The sequence below is a fragment of the Coenobita brevimanus genome, chromosome 5, assembly GCF_032717465.1.
Source record: "Coenobita brevimanus isolate Jiangsu-jjx chromosome 5, ASM3271746v2, whole genome shotgun sequence".
Taxonomy (NCBI): domain Eukaryota; kingdom Metazoa; phylum Arthropoda; class Malacostraca; order Decapoda; family Coenobitidae; genus Coenobita; species Coenobita brevimanus.
In genome coordinates this window covers 5,576,660-5,590,240 of record NC_136958.1, presented here as the reverse complement: position 1 = coordinate 5,590,240, position 13,581 = coordinate 5,576,660, and the positions used below count along the sequence as shown (strand labels likewise).

General features: G+C 42.0%; 1 long non-coding RNA gene across 1 annotated transcript; it reads right to left on the bottom strand.

The window, feature by feature from the left end:
- Positions 1–778: 778 nt before the first annotated feature.
- Positions 779–5,028, bottom strand: LOC145397203 (uncharacterized). The gene is made up of 3 exons (XR_013896896.1): positions 4,920–5,028; positions 1,497–1,647; positions 779–1,235 (listed from the first exon to the last, which is right to left on the bottom strand). It is a non-coding gene; the product is annotated as an uncharacterized LOC145397203 (long non-coding RNA).
- Between the last annotated feature and the right edge of the window lie 8,553 nt (positions 5,029–13,581).

Sequence of the window (13,581 nt, the reverse complement as noted above, 5' to 3'; positions counted from 1 at the left end):
GGGGAAGTAATATATATAATAACAATAATATTTTCCTATTTACGTACAGCATATGTTCTTAAAATAGAACAGTTCCACATTATTCAATGTGCAAGTATAGGGGCTGAAGGAAAAGGTACTGTAATTCAGAACAGTTAAGAACAGATAACCAACCTACACATGTGGGGGCATTCCATGACTGAAAATACTTCAACTTGAAGATTCATATCGGTGCACATTTACCACAAGTCGATCACTGTGATTGCTGCTTCTGATAATTATACCTGAAGGTGTCTACAAACATTAGTAGTCATATTAATCAAGTAATATTCTGCATAATCAGATGCTTGTTACATCTGGCTACTTGCTCAGTCTTCATGTCTGACACTTCGTGCAACTTACTCAAAACAGACAGGTCTTTAACAAGATCTCAGCCGAGCACTGTATGTATATGGAAACGACTGACTAGTGACCAATATTTGCAGTCAATAGTTCACAAATGTGTGAGCCAGGAATATATAGTATGCATCGACTACCGTAGTGGTATACTGGACTTGGCTAATAAAATATACCAGTACTGTACCTAATATCATCCTTATGAAATACCCTATTGTTTCAAAGTAAGATGCAGACATAAAAGGAAGAAAACACAGCACAGAGTTCTGTGAAGTAAGCCGTACACTCATTTATTCATTCAAGGTTTCAATATTCTTAGCACTACCAAATAAACAGATGCAGTACTAGTTTTATACTGTTAGTCTTAAATCAGTATGACACCTGAGAAAGAAGTTGGATTCACTTTCAAAAGTCACATTAAGTAGGGATGCAACTCTTGCCATGAGTATCTCCTCACATACAGTACTGAATTTCACCCATTTGGATCTGTCTTAGAGTAAATCTTTACCCTTTTCACCTGAGGATATAATTTTTATTCAATATGAGATACCTTCAGATGATTTTATGTAGCCAAAGACAGACTTTTTGAACTGGTTGGGTATGGTACTTGTAATGTTTAATACCAGATATCTCCCTTTAATAGAAATAAAAATGCTTAGGTTGGAAACTAAAATGAAAAATAGTTCCTCAGAATGGAGGAGTTTATTTCTATGTGTATGTTCCTAACTTTGTCATACACTCATCATAACAAGCCATTTTCTTCTTTTATCTTCCATACCTCCATCCTTCAACATGACTGATAGATCATCATTATTATCCTGATTTTTTTTTTTTCCCCAAGGATGTGGTGAAGTACGATTCTGAAATAAGGAAAGAGAAAGCACAAAGGTAGAAGAAATATCAACAGTATGTTCTGTGAGCTGGACTAGACAAACATTAATACTGTACTTCACTTAAGCATCTTCCATACACCTGCCCTGACAGGAAGGGTTTCTTCAAAGCTCATTCAAAAAAAAAAAAAAAAAAAAAAAAAAAAAAAAAGCATCCATGAGCTGAAGTGGTTAAAGACATAAACTGTACCCAAACCAAAGCGTTCTGGAATGAACATCGTATTCCCTGACCTCAAGACCCATTAGGTGTCCATGATACTTGTTTAAGGGTCCATAGTTCTGATCTACGAACTTGACAAATTTCTCTGAGGCGATGGTATCCCAGTCCAGTAATTGCCTCAAGGGTGCTGGCACCACACGCTTTTCACCCATGATGTCACACCTGTTGGGAGGTTTGATCATTAGGAAAGGGAGAAAAATACATCTTTAACCAAAAAGTAACTTTCTTTTAACTCTTACAGTCTAATGACAGATTTGTTTAACTCTTACAGTCTAATGACAGTATTTGTTCCAGTGTTGCTGCTACCAAAACATTTAAAAGGGTTAATGAAGTTGGAAAAGTCTTTCTTCATCTAAATAGTCATGCAGGGACACCAAGAATAAAATGAAAAGACACCATATTGGAGTTAAAATTAACAGGTACCGGGTAGTAGGGATTACATAGATAAGGATGAAATATGATAATAGTACAAATACATTGTGGTCAGACTGACAGTTTGAATGAAGTTGGGTGCTGTGTGCAATAGTCTGACTCTCAGAGGAAGAGACTTTCTGATCATGCAGTGTCACCATGACAGAATAGACCAGTCATTCAGTTTTAAGTGATCTTTACAGCAAACTGTGTTTGTTGCCATGTGAATGGGGCAGAGTAAAATTTTAAAACACTATGCAAATCACAGTTCAGGGAAATGTAGTCAGTGTAACATGTGGACCCACTGTATTATGTACCTGTATTTTTGCAGCTAGCCTAATGAAGACACACTGATATCAAATGAATATTAATTATATGCAAGATCATTGTGTTTATTGTGGAAAATAGATTTCTAAGGAAGAGGTGTTATAAAAGCCTTAACTCTTGAGAATAATGTCCAGAGTGACTCAGAATAATTCAACTGACTATTCAGGAAACTGTGATTCAGTGACTCACGTAGGCCAAGTGGAGCTCAACAATTTAACTCTTGGAACTGAAACTGCAGAAATGTTGTCTGAATAGTCACCACTGTAACATGATCTTAGAAAACAAATGCTGGATTGCAAGGGATGCAGTCATTATGAGACATTTTACCACTTATTCACTAAACAGCAACAGTAATGATACCATACCCTCATTATGGCATAATGTTGTATACCTTTCTTATGTAATGCTACTTAATTTTCCCCTCACAAAATGTCTAATCAGTGCCATCAGCTTTTAAAACACAGGGAACAATCTAACTGTTTTCCAACGGCTGATTCCATATCATCTGACTCTCCACTGGGAAACTGTGTAAGATTTGACAGTCATATACATATATTATTTAAACTGAGATTGTGAAAATGTGGCCAAATATTTTATATTTTGGGATGTGGTGATGACAACATAAGTCTGACCCTTCAGTATCATTGCTAACTACACTCTAAAACATTAGGTGAAGACTGATCACATCTAATATGTAAAGATGTTCCATAAATGTCTGTAAAAAATTGGGTACTCACTCACATTGTCCTGCACTAGGTTTCAGTACCATAAGAGGGCCGTGAGTAGAGATGTACTGATACCAAAATTTTGATCGATACCGATACCACAGAATTGGACCGATACCAATACTACTACTTATACTGATACCAGTGAGGGAAGGTGGTGCCTGCCATCTGAGGGCTGTGGCAGGGCCCTGAGCCGCTGATGTGAGGCTACCAACCTGTCCCGTACATGTCCATGGTGGCAGATGTGGCTCATTACCAAAGAATGTACTGTGTTACTTCGCACCATGTACTCAAAATAATATGGTACTAAATACTGTAATTGGATATTACCAATAATTTATTTTTCATCCCTACAAAACATCCTAATTCAATTTAACAATATAACTTCCAGGAGTGATATGCCACACACTGAATTCCTTTTAATTAAGTTTCGGTAGTATCAGCAGAAAAACAGTCGATACCTTGGTCCCTATTCCGATACGGATACTCTATAAATGGCCCAATACCACCGATACTGATACATCGGTACATCTCTAGCTGTGAGATTTATGCAGTAGTCTGGATTTAACTCTTAACCTATGGATGACCAATCTACTTTATCTATGTCTATCAGTTGCCAGACGCCATAATCCCGTAAGGGGTTGCCACAAACAAATCGCCTCCATGTTGCCCGATCCACCACCATTTCACTGCCCTGCTTTCAGTTCTCACCCCCCTCTCTCATATACGGTACTTCTCCATTCCATCCCTCCATCTCATCCTTGGCCTCCCCCTCCCTGTCCACTCATTTTTTTATTTCCAGCAATGTTTTTCCAATGTGTTTTGATGTAATCTGAATGACTTTGACCTTCATTCCCCTGACACAAATCACTACTTTCGATGATGAAGCCTTAAGTTCTTCCCCAGCGATCTTAATAGCCTGGAAAAAGTCGAGAGCACTTTGAAAATCAAGGAAAATCAAACTGGAAGGGGATTTCTGTATGGTATTTCCTTTCTTAAATTTGTCTTTCAGGGGTGCTATGTTTGGTCTGAGTACTGTGTATGTTGGGTCCTAGATGGTAAGCGAATGGAAAATCTGAGTGGCTTTCTAGGTTAGGTTTAGTGGCAGTCTGGATGGTGAATGTCATGGGAGGTCTGTTGAGGCATAACCCCACCTAATTAGGTACCTGCTTTTTCTGAAGGTTTCTCATGTGCTTTGATTAATTTTTATGCTCAGTTTTTATCGGAAATGCCTTATATTTCCATGGTGATGGTGGGGGAGGATGGAAAAAATGGCAAAGTAAGGCATCTTTGATAGAAATAAGCATTAAAAAAAAAAAAAAAAAAAAAAAGGCACCTGAATACACATCAGAAAAAACAGATTGAGAAATGTAAAGTCTGCTTAGTGGGGGAAAAAAAAATCCACTGAAACTTGGCTTGGATTTTCAATATTTTTGGACTTAACCTTCTGCGAAGACTACATCCTCTGGTCCTGACCTGGGTGTTCTTCAGCTGTAGCCTGACTTTTATATTATTCCATCTATTGGCATCACATAAGCTGAATCTCTCTGATAAAACCATACCATAGCCTTTGGCTGCATTAATCATATACCATAATTTCTCGGAAAGCAGCTCACATTCCCAGATTGAGGTTTTCTTCAAAACTTACTTTATAATGAATATGCAAGGAAAATGTCACAGAAATGAAGTTTAATAAATTGTACTATTTGTAGTTTGAGATAGGCTTATTACTTTTAATTTTTTCCTTATGTCTTTGAAGTCCACTTCACAAGTAGTACCAGTTTTGGATCTTGCTGTTCACTGTTTTTTTTTGTTTTGTTTTTTCTTTCAAAAACTGCTTACATGCTGTATAAACTGCTCTCCGTTAGCTGCAGTATAATTCTGAAGACGCAACTTCTAACTTTCTAAGCAGGCTATACCGACCCGAAGTATCAGCACCATACACATCCATACACCTTATTGTGTACTAACACTTATCTGAGGGTGTTTCCCTTTAATATCACCAATGACACTGCCAAGACAGGAAGGAGAGGTCTCTTCCCCAACAACTGTTATCTGTGAACAGCTGATTAAGTCATCTTTCTTCTTCTTCTTGTGTATGAGTTCGCATCTTCCGCGTTCCTCCCACTTCCGCCTCTTCTCAAGACCACCAGGTGCTTCATCTTTGGCATTAATTTCGTGACAGTTTTTGGCTTAAAAAGGGCAAGGTCCTGGCAGTTAAGTATAATAAGAGGTTCATATAGCTAAAATTTCATTGTTTTTGTTTTGCCATTTAAAAGGACACGACCTTGGCAAGTCTCTCATCATTGTTTATGTTGGGGTATTCAATAACCATTGTTATGCTAAATTTAGCTAAAACAGCATCACAAAACTCAAAGGGAAACTAAACGCAAATAAAGGACTGATAATTGCTAGTAAGAAAACACACTTCACAAAACTTGCTGCATCTTTTATTCACTTTAATTCAGTAGATGAAATTTTTACTCGTTTTTGCTGATAATGTGGAGTTGTAATATTTGTGCTAGATTAGCCAAAAGCAAGGCAGCCAGTTAATTTCAGGATGTAGATATCAGCCAAGATAAGAAACTTAATGAAAGGGCATAGGTGACGTATAACGAGATGGCAAATTAAGCAACAGATTTTCAAATGAGCGAATCTAGTTGAGTTCAGAGACATGGTAGAATTCGGTATCCTCTTGCTGTCTCCCTTTCCCCCTCTCTTCCTTCTCTCTCCTCTCTCCCCACCCCCACCCCCACTCCCCCCGCCATCCTCCACATAAGTTCTCGTTATCTCTTCCTCTCCACCCTCCTGCCTTTCCTTAGTAGTCCAATCCCTGACTACCTCTTCCGTACAGAAGTATAAAAGATACAATACTGTGGCTCTACATCGTTTCCACGGCACTTCTTCGTGACTAGCACCTTATTTATGTATTAACCTCTTGTTAGAACTCAGTATTCAAGATGGAGGGGTTGCAATTTTAAGTCGTTAGAATAAAAAAAAAAAAAAAAAAAGAAAAAAAAACTAATTTTCCCCACGTTATCTCGTTATTTCTCAGATCTTCACCAGTTTCCCCTCTTTCACTTCATTTCTTTCATTTCACCCCTTATCCCCTACTCATCTCCCCTCACCTGCTCCCTCATTATACCCTCTCACCTCTCTCATCCTCCTCTTCCGTCTCCTGCTCCCCCATCTTACCCCTTCACCCCTTTCCTTCTCCTCCTCTCTGCTTCCTCTTCATACCCACTTCACCCCTCACCTCCTCCTCTCCCTTCACTTGTTACCTCGTTTTACTTCCTCACCCTCCACCTCCATCTTTCCCTTCACTTGCTGCCTCTTCTTATTCCCGTCTCCTCTCTCCTCCTCTCGTCATCCTTTCTTCCACCCCTTTCCTTACCTTCTCCCTCCTCTCTTTTCCTCCCCGTATTTCTCGCACCTGTTTACTCTTTTCACCTCTTCTTTTCCTCTTCTTTCTTCCCTTTTTCCTCCCCTAATCCTTTCATTGCCTTCCCCCTCACCTTCTCCCTCCATTCCTGCCCTCACCTCCTCCTCCTCCTCCTCCTTACTCTCCCGCAACTAATCTTTTATCTCTTATCTCCTCCAGCTTCTCTCTTATCACCCTCCCCCTATCTTCCTCATTCTTCTAGCTTCTCTTTAATTCTCTCCCTGTTTTCCTCAGCGTCTCCCAGGAAATCCAGTCTCCAGTTTACCACTCACTTCTACTCTCCCACTCACTTTTTCTCCCTTATATCAGATTAGTCAGGTTGGACCAGGTTAGATTAGATTAAATTTGCTTTGATTTCGAATATATACCTGCTGTGTTAGAATGAAGAATATGGTATAGTAGTTAACAGTTAGCGATGTTTGATTGGAAGACAGAGTGATGTGCTGAAGTTAGGAGTGTTAGAGTGGAAGACAGGGTGGTGTACTGAAGTTAGGAGTGTTAGAGTGGAAGACAGGGTGGTGTACTGAAGTTAGAAGTATTAGAGTGGAAGATAGGGTGGTGTGCTGAAGTTAGAAGTATTAGAGTGGAAGATAGGGTGGTGTGCTGAAGTTAGAAGTATTAGAGTGGAAGACTGGGTGGTGTGCTAAAGTTAGAAGTATTAGAGTGGAAGATAGGGTGGTGTGCTGAAGTTAGGAGTGTTAGAGTGGAAGGTACGTTATTGTGCTGAAGTTAGGAGTGTTAGAGTGGAAGGTACGTTATTGTGCTGAAGTTAGGAATGCTAGAATGGAAGGTACGTTATTGTGCTGAAGTTAGGAATGCTAGAATGGAAGGTATGTTACTGTGCTGAAATTAGGCATGTTAGAATGGAAGGCTTGTGCTGAAGTTTGGAATGTTAGAATGGAAGTTATGCTCTTGTGCTGAAGTTTGGAATGCTAGAATGGAAATTATGCTGTTGTGCTGAAGTTAGGAATGTTAGAATGGAAATTATGCTATTGTGCTGGTTAGGTATGTTAGAAAGGGAGATAGTAAAGCATGTTAGAAAGAAATATAGGCTGTTGTGTTGAAGTTTGGAGTATTAGAAAGACTATTGTATTGCAGTTACGCTATCTTTCGGCTAATTACCAGGCAATTAGTGAAGTGTTGGGTGTTGCGGTGGACGTGATTAGCGCCCAGGTAATTATATTAGGTGTCGCATTCCGGGTTATCTTGTTAATTATTGCTGGCAGGTAAAATGAAGGTGTGGAGTGGAGAGAGAGCAGTGATGTGATTGTCAGGGTTTCTCTCTCCTCTCTCTCTCTCTCTCTCTGATTGCTTCTAACCTGACCAAGATCCACGCCCCCTTTCAGCTCAGGAGGTGGCCAGGTGTAGTCAGATTGGAGGGTTGATTTGACACTGTTCGGTTGATTGACACCGGTTGATTTGACACTTTGACTGCTTGGTTGCTTTGACAGTAGTTGATTTGACACTGGTTGATCTGACACTGCTTGCTTTGATAATATGGTTGATTTGACACTGCTTGGTTGATTTGATACGGTTTAGTTGATTCTTCGGTTGACTTGACACTGTTTTGTTGATCTGACACTGTTTGGTTGATTTGATATTGGTTTATTTGATACTGATAACACGGAAGGGGGTAGTAAGGTGTATCAAGCAAAAATAAATCGCATAAGAAAAAGGTGTTAGGGAGCCTCCTCACCTGGTGAGAGTACGGGCCCGGGACTTAATATTATAGAGGCTGAAATGCGCCAGTTCCCTCGGGTGAAAGCAAAACAAGTGTAACCCACAGGCGCGCCTTGTATGGTTTTTTGTATACTGTCTAATTATACTGCTAAAAAGGATGAGTTTTTTATGTGTTGATATCCACAGAGATTTTGGCGTGCTACTGTGCTCGCCATTACATTCCCTCCCACTCACTCGTCTCCCTTCTTCCCTCCACCCACACTCTTCTCTCTCCCTTCCTTCCTCCGTCCACACTCTTCTTTCCCTTTCTTCTCCCTCCCACTCTCTTCTCTCCCTTCCTCCATCCACTCTATTCTCTCCATTTCTTCTCCCTCCCACTATCTTCTCTCCCCCTTTCTTCCTCCTCCCACTCTCTTCTCTCTCTTTCTTCCTCCACCCACTCTCTTCTCTCCCGTCCTTCCCTCCACCCACACTCCTCTCTCCCTTCTTCCCTCCACCCACCCTCTTCTCCCCCTTTCTTCCTCCTCCCACTCTCTTCTCCCTCCCAGTCTCTTCTCCCTCCCACTCTCTTCTCTCCCTTCTTTCCTACACCCATTCTCTTCTCTCCCTTCCTTCCTCCACTCACTCTCTTTTCTCCCTTTCTTCTTCCCCCCACTCTCTTCTCTCCCTTCCTTTCTTACAGCCTCTCTTCTCTCCTCCATCCTCCCGCTTTCTTCTCTCCCTTCCTTCCTCTGCACACTCTCTCCTCTCCCTCCTTCCTCTACACACACTCTTCCTCCCCATTTCTTCCTCCCACTTTTTTTTCTGCTCCCCTCTTTCTTCCACCCACTCTTCCTCCCTCCTCCTTCCACCCACTCTCATCTCTCCCCTCCATCCTCCCACTCACTCTCTCTCTCTCTCTCTCTCTCTCTCTCTACCAAATGCTGTCTCTCTTGACCACATCTCCTTTCCCCTTTTTCTTCCTCCCCCACCCTTCCTCTTTCCTCTTATCCCCCCTCCCCCTCCCCCACCCCCCACCAACAAAACACCTTTACTTTTGCCGCTACACTGGGCTGTACGAGACTTCACAATCTCCATAAACACAGTGATTATTAGTACAGAAGTGGTGACATGAGAGAGAGAGAGAGAGAGAGAGAGAGAGAGCGAGAGAGACAAAACACACTATCCTCACCCTCACCAGCTCCTCCCTCACCTTTCACCACTTCCAGCTTCCCCTCCCTCCCCCTCACCCTCTCCAACTCTCCCTGTCCCTCCCTTCTCACTCCCTCCAACTCCCTCCTCCTTACTCCCTCCAACTCCCTCCCCCCTTCACCCTCTCCAGCTTCCCCTCTTCCTTCCCCCTTACCATCTCATACTCCCCTTCCGTCCACCTCACCCCCTCCTATACTTCACCCTTTCTAACTTTCCCTCTCGTCTCCCCCCTCTTCTCCCTCCTCACCCCTTCCATCCTCCCTCCCCTCCTTCTCCCTCCCTCTCTCCCCCCTCCCCTCCTTCTCCCTCCCTCTCTCCCCCCTCCCCTCCTTCTCCCTCCCTCTCTCCCCCCTCCCCCTCCCTCCTCCCTCTGTTCTGGAATTAATAACAGTGTCTGTGAGGCTGATATTTTTGCCGAGCTTGGTGAGGACATATTAAATTCTTCCTCACCAGTGTCTGTTTTGTGTGTGTGTGTGTGTGTGTGTGTGTGTGTGTGTGTGTGTGTGAGAGAGAGAGAGAGAGAGAGAGAGAGAGAGAGTAAACAACTACAGGTAAGTGTGCGAGTGACTGACTGACTGACTGACTGATTGACTAACTAAGCGAGGGAATGAGTAAGCAAGCGAGAACAAAAACAGTAAAAGAGCAGATGTAACTGGAGTGAGGAAGTGAGAGAGTGAGCAAGTGAGAGAGAAAAAGTGTAGAGAAAGTGAATGTAACTTGGTAATTACACGTCGAGATCCATCCAAACTCTCTCACAAACTTTGGTATTAATTTAGTTCTGAATATAAAAGAAACTGAGGAAGAATTTTAGCTGGTATTATCCCTGGTATTAATGTGGAGTTGGTATTAATTAGGAGCTGGGATGAGTTTAGAGGTGGTATTATTTTTTATCATATAAACTGAAGAAGAAGTGCATATGTTGTCTTGGGTAAGCGAGGAGAAGAGGCAGGGAGTATTAAAAGTGGTATTTATGAAGAGTTGGTATTAATTTGAGGCTGGTATTAAGTTAGATCTAAAAGGAAATTTGAAGAGGAATTTTTGACTATTTTGTGGTTTTGAGAAAGGCGAAAGGAAAACGGGATTAGTAAGAAAATAACCCTCTCATATCGGAGTAACTCATGTATTTTATTCCACACGATCGTTGCTGAGTAGTGACAAAAGAAGAAAAAAATAGCCAGGTGATATGAAGAATAGATTGAATAATAGACGTCCTCGGGGTGAATGGGTGAAAGTGGCAATTGCTGATGAAATGGTTTTAATATTCATGTTTTTTTTTATGGTACCGATGTTGAAAAAGGTTTTGGGTGGAATTATTAATGTGATTCTGGTGAGGGGAAGGGAGAAGGGGAGAGGGGAGAGGGGGAGGAGGGAGGGGAGGATGGGGGAAGAGGGAAGGGAACAATGGGGAGGGGGAAGGAAGAAGGGAGGGGAGGGGAAAGGGAATGTGGGAGAAGGGAGGGAGGGAAGGAAATGAGGGGGGGGGAAAGGGAGAGGATAGGTGGAAGGATTGAGGGTGGAAGGAGGAGGAGAGGAGCTGATGAGGAAGGAGAGGGGAGGAAAGGTGAGGGATGTGAGAATGAGAAGAGGAGAGGTGAGGATTCAATAAGAAGAGTGAGTGGGAGGGGGAGGGGATGGTGAGCAGGAAGAGGAGGGGAATGGGGAAGAAGAGGGAGGGGAAGACAGGGGAGAGGAGAGGGAGGAAGAAGGGCGAGGCGGAGGGGAGGGGATGGTGAGGGGGAAGGAAGGGAGAGGAAGGAGACGGAGGGGAGAAGGGGAAAAGGAAAGGGACGAAGATGAAGGAAGAAGAATGGGAGGACGAGAGGGAGACGAAGATCAGGGAGAGCAGGAGGCAAGATAAGGGGGATGAGGAAGGTGTAGCAGGTAAATTAAATAGGTAAGGAAGAGGTGTTACGAAATCTCCATAGACATCGAAGAAAAGACTTAGATTAATGCCTGTCATGTACACGAGGAACTTTGAGGCAAATAGTGAAGTATTTGTTCTGGAATCGCCGTAACACCTTTTCCATAGCGATTTATTTTGTTTACTACACCTTACGCCCCTCTTCTGCGTTATATAACTTCTTCCCATATCCTCATACTCAGCATAGGTAACGTACAAAAGGATATTAACCATCCATATCCAAAATAAATCGCTTAGGAAGAGATGTTAGGGAGCTTCCTTAGGCGACGACAATACCGACCCAAATCATTCCCCGGAGTACGATAACGAACCGTCGAATTTACACTTCAGGTCCCTTATTTAGTTGTACGTTAGAGCAGGATTGAGTTAAAAAATAAATGACAAGGGATTTACCGCATATCTCGTGGCCGAAATGGGACTCGAACCCGAGTCTTCTTGATTTTAGGACGATTTTGCTACCGACTACACTAACACTACCTCCAGACCAGCCACAACACGCCTCATTGTTAATCCATCATCGGCCGGGCGTAAGGGGGCAATCATTCTTCATTTTTGTGCCATATTGCAAACCATAATGACTTTTGGGACCTCATAAATGAAATAAAAATAAAAATAAATGTGGAAATAAAACTTACATGGTGGTTTAGGACGTAAGGCTGTGGATATTTGCAATTCTCTTCATATAAGCCAAATCGTCTAGCGCTAGGCTGGATGTGTACAACCACCTTCACTCACACGTAGTACAGGGGTGGTGTGGTGGAGGCCGTTTGTGAGTGTAGTGGATTTGTTTGTGTGTTTATGTCTTTTATGTGTTTTTGTATCTTGAGTATTTGCTTGTATCTCGTATGTGACTGTATAGTATTTGTTTATGTGTCTGTGTATTTTATGTGTTTGTCTCTTATGTAATTGCTTATATCTTTCATGTGTTTTTGTCTCCTATGTGTTTGTCTCTTATGTATTTGTTTGCCTCTTGTGTCTGTTTCTCATGCATTTGTTTGTCTCTTAAGGAAATGTAGTGTATTTATTCACCTCTCATATCTGTGTTGGAACAATCCCGTTATAGTTTCCAGATCACAGGAGGCTTGATACACAGACAGATACGCTAGTGCCACGTACAGTAGTGCTATAATTTGATGGCCATTGTACACCTAAGAGAGAGAGAGAGAGAGAGAGAGAGAGAGAGAGAGAGAGAGAGAGAGAGAGAGAGAGAGAGAGAAATGGAGATAGGTAGATACATATATAGATACAGGTAACTACGTAAATCAAGATACGCTTCTTTTTTTTTCACTGCCCTCCGTGTCTGAATAATATCGAAGTCAATTAGAGGGGCACTCAGTGGAGCTCATCTCTCCGACAAGGGCAACGTCCGGATCATTTCCAGCATAAAAAGAAAAAAGGTGGTATAATATTAAGAAACATGTCACATTTCATAAAGAAGGGAAGCGTAACATCTAAACCACTCTTCATAATGGGTTAGGACTTCTCATCACTGATTAGGGTTTCGCAAAAGTGTTTTCCGAATCCAGAATCTGTAATGCGATCCTGACCGGTCCCAAAAGTTAATCGATTGTTCCTTGGGACATGGGCTATCTACCCACCAAATTTGGTCTAGATCTCTCCTCTAGTTTTTTAGTAATCCTGCTTACAAACAAACACGGATGAAAACATAGTGGGAGAGAAGCAGAATATAATATGAAGTTCGTATATCGCAGGTAACAGGTCAAAGGGCTCTCAGGTGAAGCATAAACGGATGTATTTCCGCAATGAATATAATTTCCACATGTGAGTATTATTTCTGCATCCGGACAGTTAATAATGCCGTGAAAGCGCTGTGTATATTTTGGAATAAGTGTTTATTTAGTTAGTTCAGTACGTAAATAGCTGGTTGTTTAGATTTGTGATATTTAGTTTTGTGTGTGTGTGTGTGTGTGTGTGTGTGTGTGTGTGTGTGTGTGTGTTTACTCACCTGCCTTTCGACTTGCCTACCATCATACCTACCTACCCATTCTCTCTCTCTCTCTCTCTCTCTCTCTCTCTCTCTCTCTCTCTGCAGTTATTCATCCAGTCATCAGTCCATATCTATCAGTCAGCGTTTCTCTGTTAGTCTATCAGTGTATCTATCCATCTATCTCTATCTGTCTATCTATGTCTATCTATCCGGTCAATAAGCTGCTAATAACCGTCATGAAGGACTCTACACCTCGTTAAGGACCTTCACCTCATTAGCAAGAGGTCGTTTAGCCTGGTAATGAGCTTTTAGTTACATGAAGTGGGTGGATGGATGGATGGATGGATGGGTGGGTGGGACGGTGAATGGATGGATAAGTGGGTGGCCGTAGGGTGTGGGTGGGGGAATGGATGGATCGATGGTTGGATGGATGGTTGGATGGATGGATTGA